This window comes from Lissotriton vulgaris, chromosome 2_1 (genome assembly GCF_964263255.1).
Source record: "Lissotriton vulgaris chromosome 2_1, aLisVul1.2, whole genome shotgun sequence".
NCBI classification, from domain to species: Eukaryota; Metazoa; Chordata; class Amphibia; order Caudata; family Salamandridae; genus Lissotriton; species Lissotriton vulgaris.
Window position 1 is genome coordinate 869,601,514 of NC_141687.1, and position 19,548 is coordinate 869,621,061.

The 19,548-nt window shown below is 45.3% G+C and overlaps 1 protein-coding gene across 1 annotated transcript in view; it reads left to right on the top strand.

Moving 5' to 3' along the window:
* Window positions 1-19,548, top strand: part of RIC8A (RIC8 guanine nucleotide exchange factor A) — a 196,755-nt gene that overhangs the window by 97,135 nt on the left and 80,072 nt on the right. The window lies entirely within an intron of this gene.

The window sequence follows — 19,548 nt, forward strand, 5'->3', positions numbered from 1 at the left end:
AGTTTTGTCTAGTGGCACTTTTCACTTGCCATAAAGTAGTTCAGCGGGTTAATATGCCTGTTGCAAAGAACTCATACCGTTCACATCACATGTTTAATTTATGTGGATAGCTGAGTGGATTACCTCTTTGGTCACAGAGATCCTTTTGTTACTGCAGTTCATAAGATACATCCCTAATATAGAATAGTGACTTTTACAAACTGTCATCAAAGAGCTGCATTCAAACTGTTTAAAATAGTTTAGGACGTTATGTTTTTTCCCCAGTCTTTCATTATCTGTTCCTAACGTTGCTGAAAAGGGTTTGCTTGGTAGATATACTTTCTTATTAGTAAAGTCGGCCTTTACCAGTGCTTTAAAACAAATTAAATGTATGTGAGAGAGGGGCTATGGCGAGATGAGGGTCACTTTTGCCCAGTGGTCATGAGGAAATCCGAAAAGGAGGTCATGGGGAGGGGGCGCCAAAAATGATTGTCGCACCGGGCGCCACCAGCACTAAAGCCGGCAATGGAGGTATGAATGCTACAGAGATATAAAGGAAGTAAATGGGATGTTGCACTCTCAAAGAGCAATGTGACTGCTCCTGTAAGAGCGAGGCGGAGCACGCGCACTATAGAGCGATGAATGTTGAGGGGGCGGGGGTGACAGATGGTACAGGCTTTGGAATGGAGTGACAGTACTAGAGAGACGGTGGCAGTGTGAGGGCCCGTAGGTTCTGGAAGGGGGCGGTTTGACAGCTTGAAGAGCAGCACGCATGAGATTAATGGCACATGTGGGCTAAAAAGACCGAAAGGAGCTTATGCATCCCCAATCTCTGCACGAGAGGGGGTGCCCGCTGCTCTGACAGGGCTCGGGCCACGGGGGCGTGTTGAATGCTTTGAGTGCTTGCGACTGAAGCGAATGGATCGCCACCAGTGGCGGTTTTCTTATTAGGGCGGCAGGGCTCCGCCCCGCTTAAATTTCTGCTTCTTAGTGTTTCCTTTTTATTTCGAAGAATTCTGAATCCATTACACCTGCGACCCTCGCTCTGCGCAATGATCAGGCAAAACCAGGCACATGTGGTGTTAGAGCGCATGTGCCGGGCGTCGCAGGATTTTAAGAGCTGGCCTTATTTCAGCCCCGTCCCGGTGGCTTCCAACAATCGAAGTCGCTGCCCTCTGATGACGTAATGCAGCCTCGCTGATTGCAAGCAGCCTGGGCGCTTTAAGCAGAAGCCCTGGGTTTCAAAGTCTGCTTGTCAATCAGCGAGGGTGCACTACGTACGTCACTGCACCCTACCCATTTTCTATCACAACGTCAGCATGGGGTGGGAGCAAGACTCCATGGCCCCACCCCCTGGGAAGAGCTGGGAAAGGCCTGTGGTGCTCAGGACACGAGGCTGTCTGAGGCGACCTGATCTGCTGCTGCACTCGTGCTCTTCATTAAAAGCAAGCAGCAAAGTTGCTCGGACCAGAGAAGCTGGCAGTTAGTATCCCAGGCAAGTGCGGGTGGGGGCTTAGAGAGGGTTTTCATGGGATGTATGATTTAGGTTCTAAGAAAAGCGGGCCTTGAAATGTGTCCTTACCAGGCCCATATTTATTTATAATATCCAAAGGGGACCAACCAATTATATCACGCCAGGTTTTGTTGCTCGGCAGGCAGTGTGTGAATCATCAATTCTTTGACTGAACGTTATTTCTTGAAGTCTGTTAATTGGAAAACGTCACATTGTGCTCATTTGGGTAATAAAAGGTCAAGGGCTACTCATCATGGGGAATATGGAAATGTAACGTAAAAGCAGTGGTCGAAGTGGGGACAAAGAAGTAGGGGAACTGTGGGCGGAGACTCAGGGGGCGGGAATAAGCAGAGTATTGGGTCAGTGGGCGGAGTCGGAGGTGTGGCTAAAAATAGCAAAACATACCAATTTTTTGTGCATTTGACATTTCACTGACCAGTTACAGCTTATAACTTTATTTAATTCAAACAATCGATAAACATGTTTATTTGAGGTTTAATATATAAGTTGTTCATATTTAATTAATTTACAATGTGGGACATGTTTCCAATCACAGAAGAATGAATTTCCCCTATTGACTTCTGTTGAAAGCAGAGGCCGCAGGCTGCTGAAATCAGTGCTTAATTTGTCAAATAATATGTGCCGGGGCTCAAAGTTTTTCTCAAAAGCTCGTTAACAGTGCTGCGGAATGCAGGGTTGACAGTTGTGTCCGCTACCACCAAACACTCCCTGTGCCTTTATTTTACTTTTGCAGGTTCTTTTTCATCCCTGCTTTCTGCTCTTGTCTCTATTTTTCCAGTCCTCTTTCTTTACACATATTCTGCCTTTCTCTTTTGTACTCTCTTGTACTGTTTTAGTCTCCAAAAACGAGTGCTGGTGGCCACCACCTGCAACCACCTTGTCAAATTAAGCACCGGAAATGGGAGGCCTGATGACAGTATGGGGCTTGACTTTGCCTCCTGCTTTGTTTTATTTTCAAAAGTAAGCAGCCCTCCAAATAACTACAATCAGCAATTATGCAAGGAAAGCATTTACTTATTGATAATTTGTGACTAGAGCTAAGCTGGACATTACTCAGAGATAGTGCTAATTAAATCATGACTAAGTGATGTTTTGGGTTATGGCTGTTAGCGGCACTATTATGGAGTCAAGATCCCTGTATTGAAGTAAAATAAGAATGAGAAATATGAATGTGCATGCATCAGGAGAATTGGAGTGAGCTCTCTAGGTCTCATACGGGATGGAAGTGACGTTACTAAATAAAAGAACGTATAGTGCTACAGGAGCCTGTAGATAGGGATAATAACAGAATTAGAGTGATGTGAATGCTTCTTTTCACCGGCACACTACTTTTCAGGGCATGGGCTTTGCTTTGACATGTGCTATCAAGTGGGAACACAGAAAAGGCTAATTATGCAGCAAACAATGAGAGCAGGGTCGGCCCGTGCCTGAGGTTTTACCAATGCCAATGGTAATGAAATGTATGTATACTTGTAAAGCGCACTGTTACCTCGTTACGTGGCGTCCTGGCGCTGTATACCGCTGGGGAACCCATCCTGGCTAACCCTGTGAGAGGGCACCCCCAACGTGAAGCCAGGCATCCCCAGCGCTGCTAGGGCCATTGTGGAGATTAAGCAAGCTATTGCCCAGAGTTGCAGAGTGGGACCCATGGTTAGCGTAGGCACCGAGGCGAGAATTATCGAGTTGGCAGACATTGACCCAAGACCCTGCCACGTCGGGAATTGAGCCCTGGTCCCGGGCTGACTTCTGCTTCAGGGTCTGTCGCTTCTAACCAGTGAGCCACACTTCTCCACAGTGTGAGCCGGTTCAAGGAGTAAATAAAAGCCGGCCTTGAGATGGATAGCCTGGAGAATGAGAGCCACCCTAATAGCAAAGCTGAGGAATAATTGCCATCCACACATCAGTCCAGGACCTGGCAACTCAAAACCCATTAATGTTTACACCCATTCCAGCGGCAGGCGGAAACTACAGCTTACACCCAGCACTACTACCACACTGGCCCTGGACCACGTCTCACCCTTCTCCCGACAGTCCAGGAATGACTGTAACCTTCGTGCTCCCCCGCCCTTGGCACCTTTTAGAAGAGGAGAACATTTTGCAGTGCTCACATTTGAAAAGTCATTCCCTGCTAGTATTTGTTACACAACTGTGTTTGCCATGTCTCATGTTTGTAAACTGGATGTAATTTAAGAGGTGGCTTCATGTGGTGAAAACTTTTTTGCAGCTTTACGTTAGATGCCAAGCCCCCCAAATAATTGAGAATAACACAATAAAATGTTCATGCATGTAGATTGTTTTTTTTAAAGTAAGAATGCCGCAAATAAGTTAGGAGATACTGCCTTAGAGGAAGGCCAATTGTGTTTACAGTCTGCCTACTCCTGAAATACGTCCATTATTGCAGGCTACCAGCGCACTGTCCCTACTAGCCAGGAGGCCAGTCCATCACAGGACCAGTGCCCAAGCCGAGTCATGCACATTGAAGAAATCAGGTCCGACCATAGCGGCAGTTCAAGCACCCCACAGCCAGGTGGCATGGCGGTCAGCATGGTGGTAATCAAAGCAAGTCACATTTATCCCCAGCATCTCCTGCACACCACCCAACACTTCTGCGCATCCTTGCTTCAGAATGCTGCACACTCCACCATAGAGCCTCCATAAGTACGAGCACACCTGGGTACTTATAAAGAATCTGGGTCAGAGCTTATAGAATTTCCAGCACCAAAAGTCACTACTAAGTGGGCCTAATCAGTAGATTCTCTAACTTTGGTGCAAACGGTTTGAGATGTGACCCGTATACACCCCACGTTGGCAGGATGGCAGAAAAATACAAGCGAGTAAGAAGCAGGTGATGGAGTGAAGAAAAGAGAATGGTTTGGAGATAAAATACGAGGAAAGGCAGAGAGAAAGAAGACAGAAGCAGCAAAGAAAAGAATTATGCACCAGGTGTTTTATTCCCCCCAGTTACTTGATGTTTGGGGAGTTCGGCTTCAGAGGCAGTCCAGGCTCGTGCAGGCCCCGGTTCAGCAAAAGGGTAGAGCTGTAAAGGAGGGGTCGGGGACCTCTGGGCAGGCACGGAGAGTAATTTACAGGAGAGGCTGGTGGGGCTGGGTCAGCTTTTCAGTGGCTGGCTGGCGAGCTGATATATAGCAAGTCAAGAAGTCCCCCAGGTGGCGTCCCTCAGTCTGATTGACACCAAAGAATCATTGTCACAGGTCACAGTGGGGGCTGGCAGCCTTGCGAGGTGTGAATCACGGGCTCACAGTAGCCACAGGGCCATCAGAGTAGCCGTTTTCGCACCATGCTACACTGATGGCCCTTTCACTCTCGCTTTGCAGGCCCATTAGAAACAGCAGGGAAGGGGAGGAGGTCGGGCGCCCTGCAAGGCGTCCTGAATATTCACGGTGCACCACTCGTGCGGCGAAAAAAAAAAAGTGTACTTTTAAAGTATGGCAACTTTACAGTCCCCGGTACGCTCTTTCGAAAGTAAGAAGTAGGGGAACGGACTAACATTATTTTAAGAAGTAGGGGCACGCCGTGCCCTTCCGTCCCCGCCCACTTCTAACGCTGCGTAAAAGTAAAACTGACAGTATTCAGTAAATAATTGTGCATCTTTCATTAAAAGGCCTAAGCATCTGATGGTTTATTAAACGTTTGCAGTGAGTACCTTGCTCCTAGATGAGCAAAGACAGAAGCCCGTCATAAATCAGCAGCTTGTGATGATGGGGCAGGTTTTAAGGAACTTGATTAGTATTGTGGATGGTTTGTGAGGATTATTTCCTTATCCGGGGGTCTAGATTGAGGGGTGTAGTTAGAAGATAGAAACATTTCATTGTTTAGTGGTGGTGACCTTCATTTCCTGTGATTTCACTTTAGATGATGTTTTTTTCTGTAAAGATAAGACACATCTAGCATGTAAAAAAAGGACTTAATACACCTTTCTGAATTCAACACACTTGGTAACTGCATCACTGTGAAAAATGTATTTAGTGTCATTCAACTACAGCAAATGTATGAGTATACATTTAAGTTGGGGGAAGAATTGCCTTTTTCTTAAGTGAATCCCACCAATTCATTAACATGTAGTGGTTTCGCTGCAGTCTTCAACAGTTCATTAATTTACAAACTGTTGAAGACTGCAGCAAAACCACTACAGATGATGCCATCAAGCTGTCTTTTCAGTTTTCCACTGTTCTCTTCATAGATCACTGAGCTGAATGTCTGAGCTCTAGATTTTAGTAATACAAATAAATCTGCAAGTCCTTTTTCTATGAATAGACCTTTGGTTGCTATCATTTTAAATGATTCACTGTTCACTGGCTTCTTCTCTTTGCTAAACCTCATCTTGACTTGGGGTTCACTGTTTCTCCCAACTTAACTACAATGTACATTTCAAAGAATCAAAACTAAAGGTTTCATCTTCCTAATGTGAGGTAAACGCAAGCCTAATGCCAGCAGGGCTGTACAGAAGGGCCTTGCTACTCACTTTTAGGCATGCTTTGTAGCTTGAGATCACATACTAGTTTGCACACTTTATGGTAAATATTGACAGACCTCATTCACTTACTTATTAATAGTACTTAATTTAAGCCAGTGGTTGTAGGTGGGGCCCGCCATTCAGTAGCACCAGTCGCTAGGTTCTGAGCAAAACGTTGTGCCTGCCACTTATTCTTTTACAAATTAATCACTGCTAGTTAGCCAAAAGTTTAGCACAAGACATTCATAGAGTAGGTGTGTTGATACGAAAAATACTCATTCTGAGGTGCTGTGTGTTTGACCATTTTGTGTTCACACCCTAAACATAGTCTCTTTGCCAGAAACTATTTTTTAAAGGTGCTTAATAAGATCTTTTTTAATTGAAGCAAACCCTTGGATGATATTCTAATAGTATATCTGCTAAGCTTTGATGACACAAGAATTACTCTTTGTCACAGTGAACAATGGAGGTTGGTAGATGATGTTGCTTCTGTTTGTGCAGGGCTGATGCTGTAGACCATATGAACACCAAAGAGGAGGAAGTTGGATCATATTAATTATATGAGCTCCAGTGGCGGTTTCTCCCCACGGGCGTCGGGGCTCCGCCCCGGTTCCAAAATGCCTCTCAGTCATATTTATTTCATTTGTGACGAGTTGGGAAAGGGGTGTGGTAGGGGGGAAGCCGAGGATGTGAGTCTGCGCAGACTTGACCTCAGGCTCAGACTGTTTCCCGCGTGTCTGTCTGCACTGGTGAAAGTTTCTGGAAGGCGCTGCGTCACACAGGACATGGACTCAATCACTGGCTGCAGAGTCGACCCTCTCCAACTCGAGTGCCCCCAGAGGAGACAGTCCATCATCTTTATTGCCAGTTGCTGCTTGCTGGCTTTTGCGCCATGACTGACTCGAGTCGACTGCAGGAGGTTAGTAGGACATGATTCGTAATTCCAATTTTGTATGTTATTATTGGTGGCTTGGCTGCCTTATTTATTATTGGTGTTGGCTGCCTTGGTTGTCTTTGTTTTTTTTGGTTATTGGTGTTGTAGTCGACTTGTGTACAATACTGGCTTGGCTGCCTTGTGATTAAGGGCATGTGTCTGTAATTATGCCACCCCGGGTGTGAGACAGTGGACATTGCTCGTCCGCGATGTGGCCTCCCCCACGGACAGGTTTCCCAAATTGTTTTCCTCCATTGGGAATCTGTATATTGCTTCAGACTGGATTGGTAGAAAATCCTTTCATGAGAATAAACGTTTAATAGCTTGCAGATCTTTAGTTCTTTCACATGCTCTCACTCAGCTCCTGGCCAGGCACAGTACCGAAATTAGGCATAATTAAAAACCCACCATCCACCTGCAGTATTATGTTGCGCTTTCTGCTCTGCAAGTCGGCAGGCTCAGGAATCATATTTTATGTGCGCACTCACTCAGCTCCTGGACAGGCACCTGCTCAATGTGGCCTGGGTTTTACCGAAATCGGGCCTAAAATTAAGGCCTAAAACCCCACCATCCACGCGCAGCATTAATTTGCGTTTTTTTCTTGGCAGGCTCACAAATCATATTTTATGTATGCAGGTGAAGCAAGATGACACTGGCAGGCCATTCAAATGTTTATTTTGGATAATGCATTCTCAGAAGGGAGACGGGGTACTCTATCTGCTTGGGTTGTGGGTTGAGAACCAAATCTTGCCTTTAAAATTTACTGGGGCCAACATAATTAGACTTTTCTTAAATTGACCCATAGCAACATCATTCGACTTTGCTTATAAAGTCTAGCATTTAAATACAGTTTAAGACCAACTCACGCAGTGCTATTTGACAGCCGCCTGCCAGCATAAAGGTGCCTGTGTTTGTGTCTACATTGATTGAATATAAAAGAATAAAGGGGTTTTCGAATGCCGTGGCAATTGGCAGCATGTTTCCGTTTTGGCGCCTGGTGGAGTGGAGGCCTGCCACAGGGGAAAGTGGGCCTCTGCTCCCCGAAGCTCTCATTGTCCTCAGCCACCCCCTGCCAGGCCTCCATGCTGGGTCGTTGGCTGCCAGGGGCACAGTGATGTGTGCAGCATGAATGGGTGGGAGGGAAGAGAGCCTGCATAGGTTAATGTGTAATTAAACGATTGGCCTCCCACTGAGGCCTGACTCTCTTGCACCAGTTGTTGCACCCCCATCCCTGTCCCCCTGTCTAGAGGGTATTTACTTAGGAGGTAGCTGGGCTGCTCCAGATAAGACTGCCCCCCTATGGCCCCCGCCCCGACCTCATAGGTTTAACCCTTTAATACCTAAAATGGAAGAATACACAAGTCTAGCAATTTAAAAATGGCATGAACGTTTATTTGCTTCTTTTTTATTTTTTACATGTAAATAGCAATTTTTAGCTTGATATCATCACTGCAATTACTTACATTTTCAGCCATGTGCTTGGGTTTGCTCAACTGACATCAAAAGCAAGGCACTAGGTCAGTTTTATCTAATTGTGCAGCACAGTTTTTTCACCTGTGTACGTTTGTAAATTCATCATTTAAAATATGCCGGAGTGATAGCATGAGAAACAGAGTGAGTCCGATACACTGAGGGATAGATAATTCATATGAGAAATAGGAGATGCGAAAAAGAAGTAGAGATGCAGGAAAGAGAGAAGGAAGAGTTTGAGAAAAGTTATGGCCTCAAAGATTCAGGAGGAAGAGGTTTCTGATAAGGATTAATGAAAGAAAGTTGGATTTATGAGAGGGTGTCTGTAGGCAAAGTTTTGTGAGTTGCTGATGTGAAACAGTCAGTGTGAGTGTGTGTGAGACAGACAGCAAGTTGATAAGAGAAGATGTGGTTACAGTTGAACCTTAGAAGGGGGTGAAAAGCAGTAAAAAAATATGTGGAAAATTAATTTTAAGAAAGTTTTGAGAAAAGTCTGAAGTTGACGATAGTGAGGAAGGGAGTCAGTAAATGTGTATGCCGTAAAGTGGAGGAAGGAAAATAGAGGATGTCAAAGGAAATCGTAAGACTCCCTTTTATGTGCCGACTGGAAGACAATTCATTCTGGGGCTTCTGGGACAGAGGCTGGAAGGCAGGGAAATGAGGGAATTTTCTTACAGGGGCTGAATAGGAGATCTGGAAATCGGGCAACTTCCTCACACTGTCCAATTAAGCTTTAGGGAAATCTATAGACTCTCCGAGGGATGTGGACTAGGAAACAGGGAAATCAGGAGACTTCTTGACAGATGGCAATAAAGAAATCAGAAATCTTCCAGACAGCTGGGCTGTAGGGAAACCAGGTGACTCCCCAACAAATGCTGAATGTCCAAATTTGTCGGATTTGTAATGCGCATAGCTGCCCCAGCGACGAGGAGTCCCAGCGCAACCACAGACTCCTCAGTGAGAACCAGAGAAAGCTAAAGATTACACAGGGAGAAGCCAGGTCTGTATTGCCTCTTCGAAAGGCAAGGTGGTTCTGAATGGCTCGGATGGACACAGGGAGCGAATTCCAGAGTTGCGCAGGACCGACGTGGTCACGAATTGCGTATATGTCTGTGGTTTAGTGTTATAGATACATGCCACAGCATTGGTGTTTTCATTTAAGCTGACCCGGTTTGCTTCAGTTGTTAACATACGAGACACATGTGCCTAGCTGATGCCTGCTGTGGACATGTGATTTGTGCATTCCTCTGGCTCCTCTTTGGTGTAGTCAGGTGCACTATACTTCTTTGTGATACTTCTTTGTGTCCAAGTATTAAAACAGTTGAATAGGCCTTACATGACCACAAAGAAAGATCTTTGGGCCTCACAAGAGTTAGGTTACAGAGATATCAGTAAAACACAATTCCCACTTGGCATCTGTTATATAGGGTCTCATATTACATGACGCAATGGCATTTAATGCTGTTCTAGCAGAGACATTCAGATCATAAAAACTTTCCCGCGCAAAAGTTGCTCAGTGCTAGCTCTGCAAGATCTTTGATTATAATCCCACTGAGTGTGCGCTGCTGTAAGCAGTTTGCATCGTGTTCATGCGAAAACATAACGGTTATAGTGATCATATTTGTGATGATTTTTATTTTATGAAGGGATTAAAAACATTAGCAGCCTCATTTCAGGAGCTATTGCAGGCACATTAAGTGAAAAGATCCGCTTGGGCATGGCCATGGCATAACCTACATTTTAGACGTCATCTACCTGAAAGCCCCACAGCACATGAAAGACGCGTGTTGCTTTTAGTGACTTTATGGCCCTCATTTAGTAAAGTTGGCGCACGTGCTTTACTGAGTGGGCATGAAATGGCTAACCTTCGGCCACCCACCGTTCCTAGGTGTCTGGCGCCGTTTTATGCACGCCGTCGCCGGGTAATGTCTTCACTTGAAGTGTTGTTTATTCATCTACACAACACCTGCTTATTTATCTCCCTGCATTTGGCAGACACATGCATCGATCAATGTTAAACTGTCACACAAGGTTATTTTTCTTTTACATAACAGTGCAGGCCTACGGTAGTCGTGGCATATTAAATGTAATAACTAATACCTTATGTGGCAATTTTAAGTGTGTATTTAAAGCATGTTGATTCGAAATGAATATGCCTGTGAAATCAGAGGATATATTTTCATATGTTGCTACATTTTTCCTTGTAATATTTGAAGGGGCTGGTGAGAATGGAAGTTTGTGAGACTGATTTGTAGCGCTACTGATCCTAGGAATAAGCCTTTTGATGAGTTTATTGCAATATATATTGTCAGATTCATAACGTTTAGATTATATGTTTGCACATTAAGTGCAACCCTCCTGATCTGTAAATAGTCATCTATTAATGTGCCAGTGGTGAAATGTCTATTTAATTATTACAATAAGTTATTTTCGCAAATTGAATGGCGATATTAATCAAGTTAAGCTGACTCTTTGCATTTTTCAAATTATTAACAGCTCATGGGTTATGTCTGTGCTTTGAGAATGTAATAAAGCAACTGATAAACCGTTCTTCTCGATCCCTTTTGGAAAAAATCCTATTACTCTGTTTTAGAAATGTAAGTGGATGGGTAAGGAGCTAACTAGAGCTGCACCTGTAGACCGACTGCATTTTAGGGATAAAATAATGGCATTGGTTAAATGGCAGGGACAGTTTGAGCTTCTGGAGATATGTTTACTTTCATTCCCCACCATGCCCCAATTTTGAGGATATCACCCTGAGGCTCGTATAATTTTCACTGATGTTATACCCGAGAGCTGACTTTAGGGGGTGTTTGGGCTGGTGCAGTTTACTATACAGGCTCAGCTTTGCACATTAGTTGTATCTCCCTGGTGACAGGTAATGCCATGCTAGTGCCCATATTACTCCTCTATGAAATGCCAACTTATGCCGAGTTTGCACGACGCAAGTACCCTGCAACTTATAATCAGAGCCCTGGTGTCACCTGTTCAAGTAACGTGAAAAAGAGAGCTGCCCCGGACAAATGTAAACACTTGCTGGCTGCATTTGTGTGTTTCATGCTCTGAGACTCTATTATCCCACCATTACCCATTATCCAGCTGTCATTTTACAGTAATCAACCCGAGATGCAGCTTCTCGGAGCCCCATACCGAGCTGTCTCTTCTCAGAGTCTAGTCTACCACCTTTTTGTATAAACCTCCCATTGGCTAGCTGTCAGATAAAATACATCAAGCCCACCTGTTGCTTCTCTGTGCCCCATACCCAGCTGTCTCTTCTCGGCATCTATTCTACCACCTTCTGGTCAAATACTCCCATTGGCTAGCTGTCACTTTAGAGATATCGAGCCCAGCTGTTGCTTGTGTGAGACTGAGCCCCTCACCCAGCTGTCTCTTCTCAGAGTCTATCATCCCACCTAAAAGAGACAGACTTTCCATTCGTCCCTAGTGCAGATATACTGACAAAGAGGCCAAGAACCAGTGGGCACAGAGGCTAATCTCCGACTTTCCCCTAAACCGATCTGTGTACAGAGAAGCCAATTAGTGAATGGTCATGAAAGAAGACTTCCCTCTCAACTTTAGCGGTGATCTGTTGAAAAAGAGGTAACGGGAAAGCCAAAGGACTGTTTTTTTAAACCACAGAGTAGGGCATTTAATAAAGATGATAACTAAACTCAGTTTGATAAGTCTCGAGGCTCCGCAAAAAGTGTTATGGCGCTTTACATGAGCACCAGTTACAAAAGGAAACATTCATTTTTGTTAGGCATGGAGTGATTAAGTGATTTGCCCAGAATCGCAGGATGTTTAGCGTCATTACCGGGGCAAGGGTAGATTGCTGATAGCAGCCTCCTTCTGTGTTTAAATCCACCTCTGTCAAGGCTGACAATTGGTCAAAGGTCAATTTCGTTCTGAGGTTGCCATGCAGTACGCCTATCAAGGGCACTGCCAGTGCCAGGGCATACAGGGGTGCCCTTGTTTTTTTGTCCACGCAGTGTATCCAGCACTGCAAGGTGGTGAATTGTAGCAGGGATTGGTGCGTCCTGTTTATTTGTTTGTTATTAAAGTACATCTGTGAGGTACTCAGCAATGCATTGTTTCAAAGTCTGTTATGAAGCTCTGTGGTTATGATGAAGATGAATAAGCAGCTGCCTATGTTATATGACACCACTTTATTAATGTAATAACTGCACTTTCACAATCGCTTTATTAACCTTCCTGCTTTCACAAATTTGCTTGAAAATGCACCATTTGTCCACTCTTTTTTCAAAATTTTCTCGGGGGGAATTCCCCCCGAACCCTCCTTAGGGGGTTCGGGCTCGCTCACTACGCTCGCTCGCTAGGGTGCAGTGTGAATAGCTTTTTACGCCCCACCACTTTCAAATGTCAACAGCCGCCACTGATCGCCACTGTCTCTGTGACGTAACAACTATGACTGGTCTGGGGTTGGGGCCTGCTCTCCAGAGAACAGTGGTGAACGGGCAAACTCTAGAGGAGGGGACTTAACACCTTGTGGGCAATGAAGCATGACGCTCATAAAATAGGAGGACATTAGAGAGGGAGCAGGCTCCTGTCATCTTAATTCATCAGCGCTCCAGACATGGTGCAAGACTAGAGATTTGCAGGGAGCAGGTGACAGGAGACTATGGCCACTGGAATAAGAGCATGGCTAGTTTGGATTTAGAGGCTTGAGTTTTGTAGACGGGGAGAGGATGTGGTGTACCGGCCAGAGCCACCGACCTTGGATTTGGGGAACCAGGCTCGAGCCTCGGAGTCGGCTCAACACCCTGTGATTCTGGGGCTAATCACTCAATCTCCCCATGCCTACCAAAAATTAATGTGTCCCAGTGTAACATAACTGGTGCTCGCCCATGTAAAGTGCTCCAATACCTTCGGGTCAAGTTCGTGCTGTATAAAAAAAGACTGTAAAAAAAATGCAATGACGGGAAGGATAGAGGATGGAAAGGAGATCGTACAAATACCAAGGTAGTGTGGGAGTAAAGGGTTGAGAGATTTTGCCAGCTGAGAGTGAGAGGGACACAGACAAGGAGGGTTGACTAGAAGGCAGTCGAAAACTTAATTGCAGGTGCAGGTTTGGGAATTTGGAGTAAGATGGCTGGGAACTTGGAATTAGGAGGAGTTGGCTATCTATTGCAAAGAGGTGGTATGAAGTAGCGGGCTTTTCAACATCCTTGCTGCTGAATGCAGTACCATACCCCCTCCTACTCCTGAAAACTATATGGATTATATTACATTTCTCGGTTTCCACTACCTTCAGTGCACAGAGGATTATCATACATACATGCTCAACACACAGGTTTGCGAAATACCTGTATTTGAAGTGGGATTCTTTGAGTCCTGTATTACAACAATACATTTTACATTTTTGAATAATTTCACCCAAAGCTGACACTAGCCACAAGCAACTGCTTCCTGAAGGGGGTACCTAATTTCGAGACCTGAACGAGATCAGCAGCAATCAATGAAAAAATTGATTCAGCTAATCACCTAGGATGCCTTGCTATTTTTTTGGCTCATGCTTCTCCAAACATACCAATAGATGAAAGGCCAGAGACTTGCCGCTTTTGTTTGTTCTAAGAGTTGATGAAGATGGTTGTGAATAATAGATGCTACAGGTTATGTACTGCTGGGTAGTAGGGCTAGGGAGGTTTTCCCACAAGTATATTTGGATACCTTTGCTGTTTCTGGTGTAGTGAAATATGCTCTGGTACTTGGCAGCTGGAAGTGAAGGTACTGCACCACCCCCACCATAACCATGCTGGAGTTTAAAAGGTGAATGAGCAATAAATATGTTTTTACATTTTCTTTTTATCGTGTCACATTTGCTGTGTGTTTAAAGACAGAGATCAAATGTCAGGCTATGTCTCTGACACATTTCTGCATATTGTTCTAACACGGAGACTGGTATTTACTTTTCTTTCTCTGACTGCAAAGTTTTGAAGAGGGAACTATCTTATAATGTTGGTGGGGCACAGGAAGTGCCAAAGGAAAGGATGTAGGATTTTGTTTTCTAACACACAACATATAAATGCCTGTAAAATAACTGTAAATGTTTCAAAATATAGCAGCAATTAACCCCTTGCGTGCAGATGACGTCTCCCGTCCGTCATGCATCATGGTGGGCATGTGCTGATGATGGCCGGGAGCCGTCATGACCACGCCCGCGATCGGAATCTGCCGCACAGGCGCAGAATTCCGGCCGCGGTCCAGGGGTTAAGTAAGCGCTAATGAAACAATTTTTTTCTTTTCGTAATTCTAAAATGTGATGAAATCAACGATTTTATTAGGATCAAAACAAATCAAGACCCTTTGCTTTGTGTTGGGCAAATTGTAAATATTTTCTGAAAACCGATTTCCATTTATTGTTTATGTATTATATAGTTGTATTAGTATAACTGCATGTCAGAGCTTATTTTGTGGCCAGTTCAATGAAAAATGTACTGTCTGTAAATGAATGAGCTCTATCATACAAGGCATTAGTAATATTTTTGTGACAGTGTGCTCCAAAATCCACCACCAGGTAAATACTGCACTTAGACCACTTTCCTGATGAATGAACTTGTCTTATTTGCTAGACTTGTTCTTTGTGTGACACATGGATTGTTCACAATCCCTATGGCTTCAGTCATGTAACATTGATGTCAGCACCCCCACTCTGAAAATTGATCCAACACCACTGCTTTGGTAGACAATGATGGCAGCACAAGGGGGGAGTTGATAACATTGCACATTTAATGAGCTAATATATATTCCAAGTAGAAACTTCCGATCTACCCACCAATCTCTTTTATGCCTGACGTATTCGCACCCCCAAATATGGAGGCCGTGCTTGCTCCGCTCCACTGGAGTAAACTTGTTCTTTCCATTCAAACATGCCCAAGCTTAGCTGAATTCAAGAAATGCCTGAAAACCTGGCTGGTCTAACCACTGCTTTTCCTCACCTACCTGCTGTTCAGCGACAGGATGTCCCTTCGGGGATGACAGTACGCTGTACCAAGAATCTAATAACATAACATAATGTTGTATAGGCAGTTCAAGTTCTAACATCAGGTACATTTTCTAAACAGTTGTAAGTATTTTTTGGGTTACATTTTGAACTTTGAGATAGAGATGGTTTTGTAATCTATTTATCCTAGCAAGACACCTGTCAGATGAAGATCTGAGTCACAACCATTGTGGGTAAAGTTACTCCATCTTGTCTGCTGTCAAGGAGTGCATTTGTGGTACATCAGAGATGAATTCTCTTTCTGGATGAACCCCACTTTAGGTCAAGAGTATACTTCAGGAATTCCTGCTGTTGCTGTTTAATCAATGCCAATGCCCTCTTTCTGTGGCGACAGTCAGCCTAACTCCATTTTGGTTACCAGGTGTTTTTCCCAAAGAATTGGCACCAGAATAAGAGCTTGTCGATTCAATGTAGTAGGAACTCTACAGGTGGAGCTTTCCCTGGGATAGGGTAATTCAGTTTTACTTTAGTTCAGCCTTCATTTTAATTATCAGGCTTTTTCCACCCTGAGACGGCATCAGTGTAAGAGCCTGCACATTCACTTCATTAGGGGCTACCCAGTCCCAGCTCTCCCTAAATTGTGATAATTCGGTTTCACTTCAGTTCATTCTTGGAAGTGGAAGCTCTCTACACCATATACTAAGGATACCTGTCCGATGGCTCTGGCCCTGCCATTTTCCACCTCTGTTCTGGGAGGCACCCAGAGAACAAGCATTTACAATGCAATGGTCTCGTCTTTGTTAAAGTTAGAGCTATTGTCATTGCTCATAACATTATTTTTGTTTTTAAAACATATAAATAAATGGCATTGTTATTTACAATGCCAATAGCTCAATCTCTCACAAATGCAAGACCTATTGCATTTGCACCCACACACACACACACACACACAGAGCCACACACACCCACACACACAGAGCCACACACACAGAGCCACACACACACAGAGACACACACACACACACACACACACACACACACACACACACACACACACACACACACACACACAGAGTCACACACACACACACAGAGCCACCCACACACACACAGAGCCACATACACACACAGACAGAGCCACACACACAGACAGAGCCACAAACACACAGACAAAGCCACACACACACACAGACAGAGCCACACACACAGACAGAGCCACATACACAGACAGAGCCACATACACAGACAGAGCCACACACAGCTCTCTGCTCAGTAACGCCCAAGGGAACAGAGGCACGAAAAACCGGATCACAAGCAGGGAACAGAGGCACAAGCAGGGAACAGAGGCACGAACAGGGATCACAAGCAGGGAACAGAGGCACAAGCAGGGAACAGAGACACGAACAGGGAACAGAGGCACAAATAGGGCACAGAAGCACGAACAGGGCACAGAGGTACAAAACCGGATCACAAGCAGGGCACAGAGGCACAAAAACCAGATCACAAGCAGGGCACATAAGCACAAAAACCGGATCACAAGCAGGGCACAGAGGCACAAAAACCGGATCACAAGCAGGGCAGGGCACAGATGCTCAAGCAGGGCACAGAGGCACAAAAACTGGATCACAAGCAGGGCATAAGGCACAAAAACCGGATCACAAGCAGGGCACAGAGGCACAAAAAGCAACGAGGGGGCAGGGGCAGGAGAGCAAGCACAAGCAACGAGGGGGCAGCAAGCACAACAACGAGGGGGCAGGGGGGCACAGAGGCACAAAAACCGGATCACAAGCAGGGCACAGAGGCACAACAAGCAACGAGGGGGCAGGGGCAGGAGAGCAAGCACAAGCAACGAGGGGACAGCAAGCACAAGCAACTAGGGGGCAGGGGGGCACAGAGGCACAAAAACCGGATCACAAGCAGGGCACAGAGGCACGAACAGGAAACAGAGGCACAAGCAGGGCACAGAGGCACAAAAACCGATCACAAGCAGGGCACAGAGGCACAAAAACCGGATCACAAGCAGGGCGCAGAGTCTCAAAAACCGGAACACAAGCAGGGCACAGAGGCACAATAAGCAACGAGGGGGCAGGGGCAGGAGAGCAAGCACAAGCAACGAGGGGGCAGCAAGCACAAGCAACGTGGGGGTAGGGGGGCACAATGGCACAAAAACCGGATCACAAGCAGGGCACAGAGGCAGAAAAATCGGATCACAAGCAGGGCACAGAGGCACAACAAGCAACGAGGGGGCAGAGGCAGGAGAGCAAGCACAAGCAATGAGGGGGCAGGGGCAGGACAGCAAGCACAAGCAACGGCAGAACCAACGAGGGGGGGGCAGGAGAGCAAGCACAACCAACGAGGGGGCAGGGGCAGGAGAGCAAGCACAAGCAATGAGGGGGTAGGGGAGCAAGCACAGCGAGGGGGGGCCGGAAAGCAAGCACAATGAAGGGGCAGACGCACAAGAGGGGACAGAGGCAATAACACGGGCACAATCAGTGAAGAGAGGCAAGAAAAGCGAGCACTCACCGGAGGACTCTGCAGCTTCTCGACTTCTACCGGCGACGGTAGGACAGAAATGGCATCAGAAAAGCGTTGCCATTTTTGCATTCGGGGCGTGGTTTTTGCTGTTGAGTGACGGATGACGTCACAGAGTTAAAAACTGCAAAAAACACGCCCCCCAATCCGAAAAAGACGGGGCTTGAGCAGAGTGATGCCCCTCTCCTCCAATGGCTGGCCTCCGTTTAGGAAGCCAGCCAATGGAGAAGAGGGGTGGGTTCAAGCCCCCATACTTGTAAACATAAAATCTCGGCTGCGCTACACTGCTGCGCAGTGTACGCTAGACCGAGACCTAAAAATGAGCAAGAGGTATGGGGAGGGCAGTAGGACTATGGAGAAGTTGCAGGGCAGAAAAATCTATGAGGTAAGAAAAATACAATCCGCATAAGAAACAATTTTAGCATTATGGGAAATAATCAGACGATGTAAAAAGTTTGAATCAAAATAATGCTTTTACGTCCACTCTCAAGTACTGTAGGCAGATTCTACCATTATTCTATTCAGGCATCTTTTATGTGCTGGAATTCTTTTGAGAGATAGCTGAACTCAATGTGGAAACAGGACAAAGTGACGAGCACCACTGGATAGGAAAAATGACTTTTGAAATTCTGAGAAGAATGGATGATGTGGCATTGGCAGACACCTCGTATTACTTACTGTGCTACATTTAAAGGCTGATTAAATATGTTTTAGTTTAAAGCAAGCATTGGGCAAAAACAGGGAGTTTTACTTGAGTATTAAAGTAAATAAGTTAGACTAGAAAACCCAAACTTGGTACTGTCGCTGAGGTAAGACCAAAACGAGTGAGGTTTTAAGTCTTAAATTGCAATTCTTGTTCTAATGGGCAATCTTATTGTAAGAATATTCACCGATTTACATGGGAATACATAGTTAACTTCTTTTTTTTGCCAGTGTAGGGTTCAAGAGTCGTGTGGGCTGATATTTTACCAGGTTTTGGGGTCCAAACAAGAATTTACAGTGGTTGAATGAAGGACTTTGGCATAAGAGAGCCTCTCACCTGTCTATTCTTATTGCTCTCTCCTGAACTTATTATGTGTGTATGTGTATGTGTATAGGCATTTATATAGTGCACTACTTACCCGTAGGGTCCCAAGGCGCTTCGACCGCTGCGAAACCCTTCCTGGCTTCCCTGAGAGATGGTCCCTTAATGGGTATCTCCAGGGTGAGACCAGGCATCCCCGGCGGTCTTAGGACTGCCTTTGGCTAGGTGGGGTTTGGGAGTAGGTCTTCAGAGTACAACAAAGGCTAGAGGGTTTTGTTCCAATGGATGAGTTAAGTGGTTTGTGTCTCTCCTGGATTCAGCACAGGAGGACAGTTCAGGAGTGCCTATTCACACCCAGTGTTCAAGAGGGCATGCCAACTTCTTTATACAAGATGGTCTATCCACTCCCTGTATGGAAGATAGTCTAATAATTTCCACCTGTGTGGAATGATGTGAGGGGAATCTGTAATCTTTCCTGTATCCTGGATGCGGCTAGGATCCAGTCTTAGTGCTATCACAATCTGACTACTGGATGCAGTAGCATCTTTCCCAGCCTGGTAGCATGTAAATGACCACGACACACATGGAGCCCTGTAGTGAACGTCATTATTATTCAGAGTGCTATCGTTAACTAACTGTA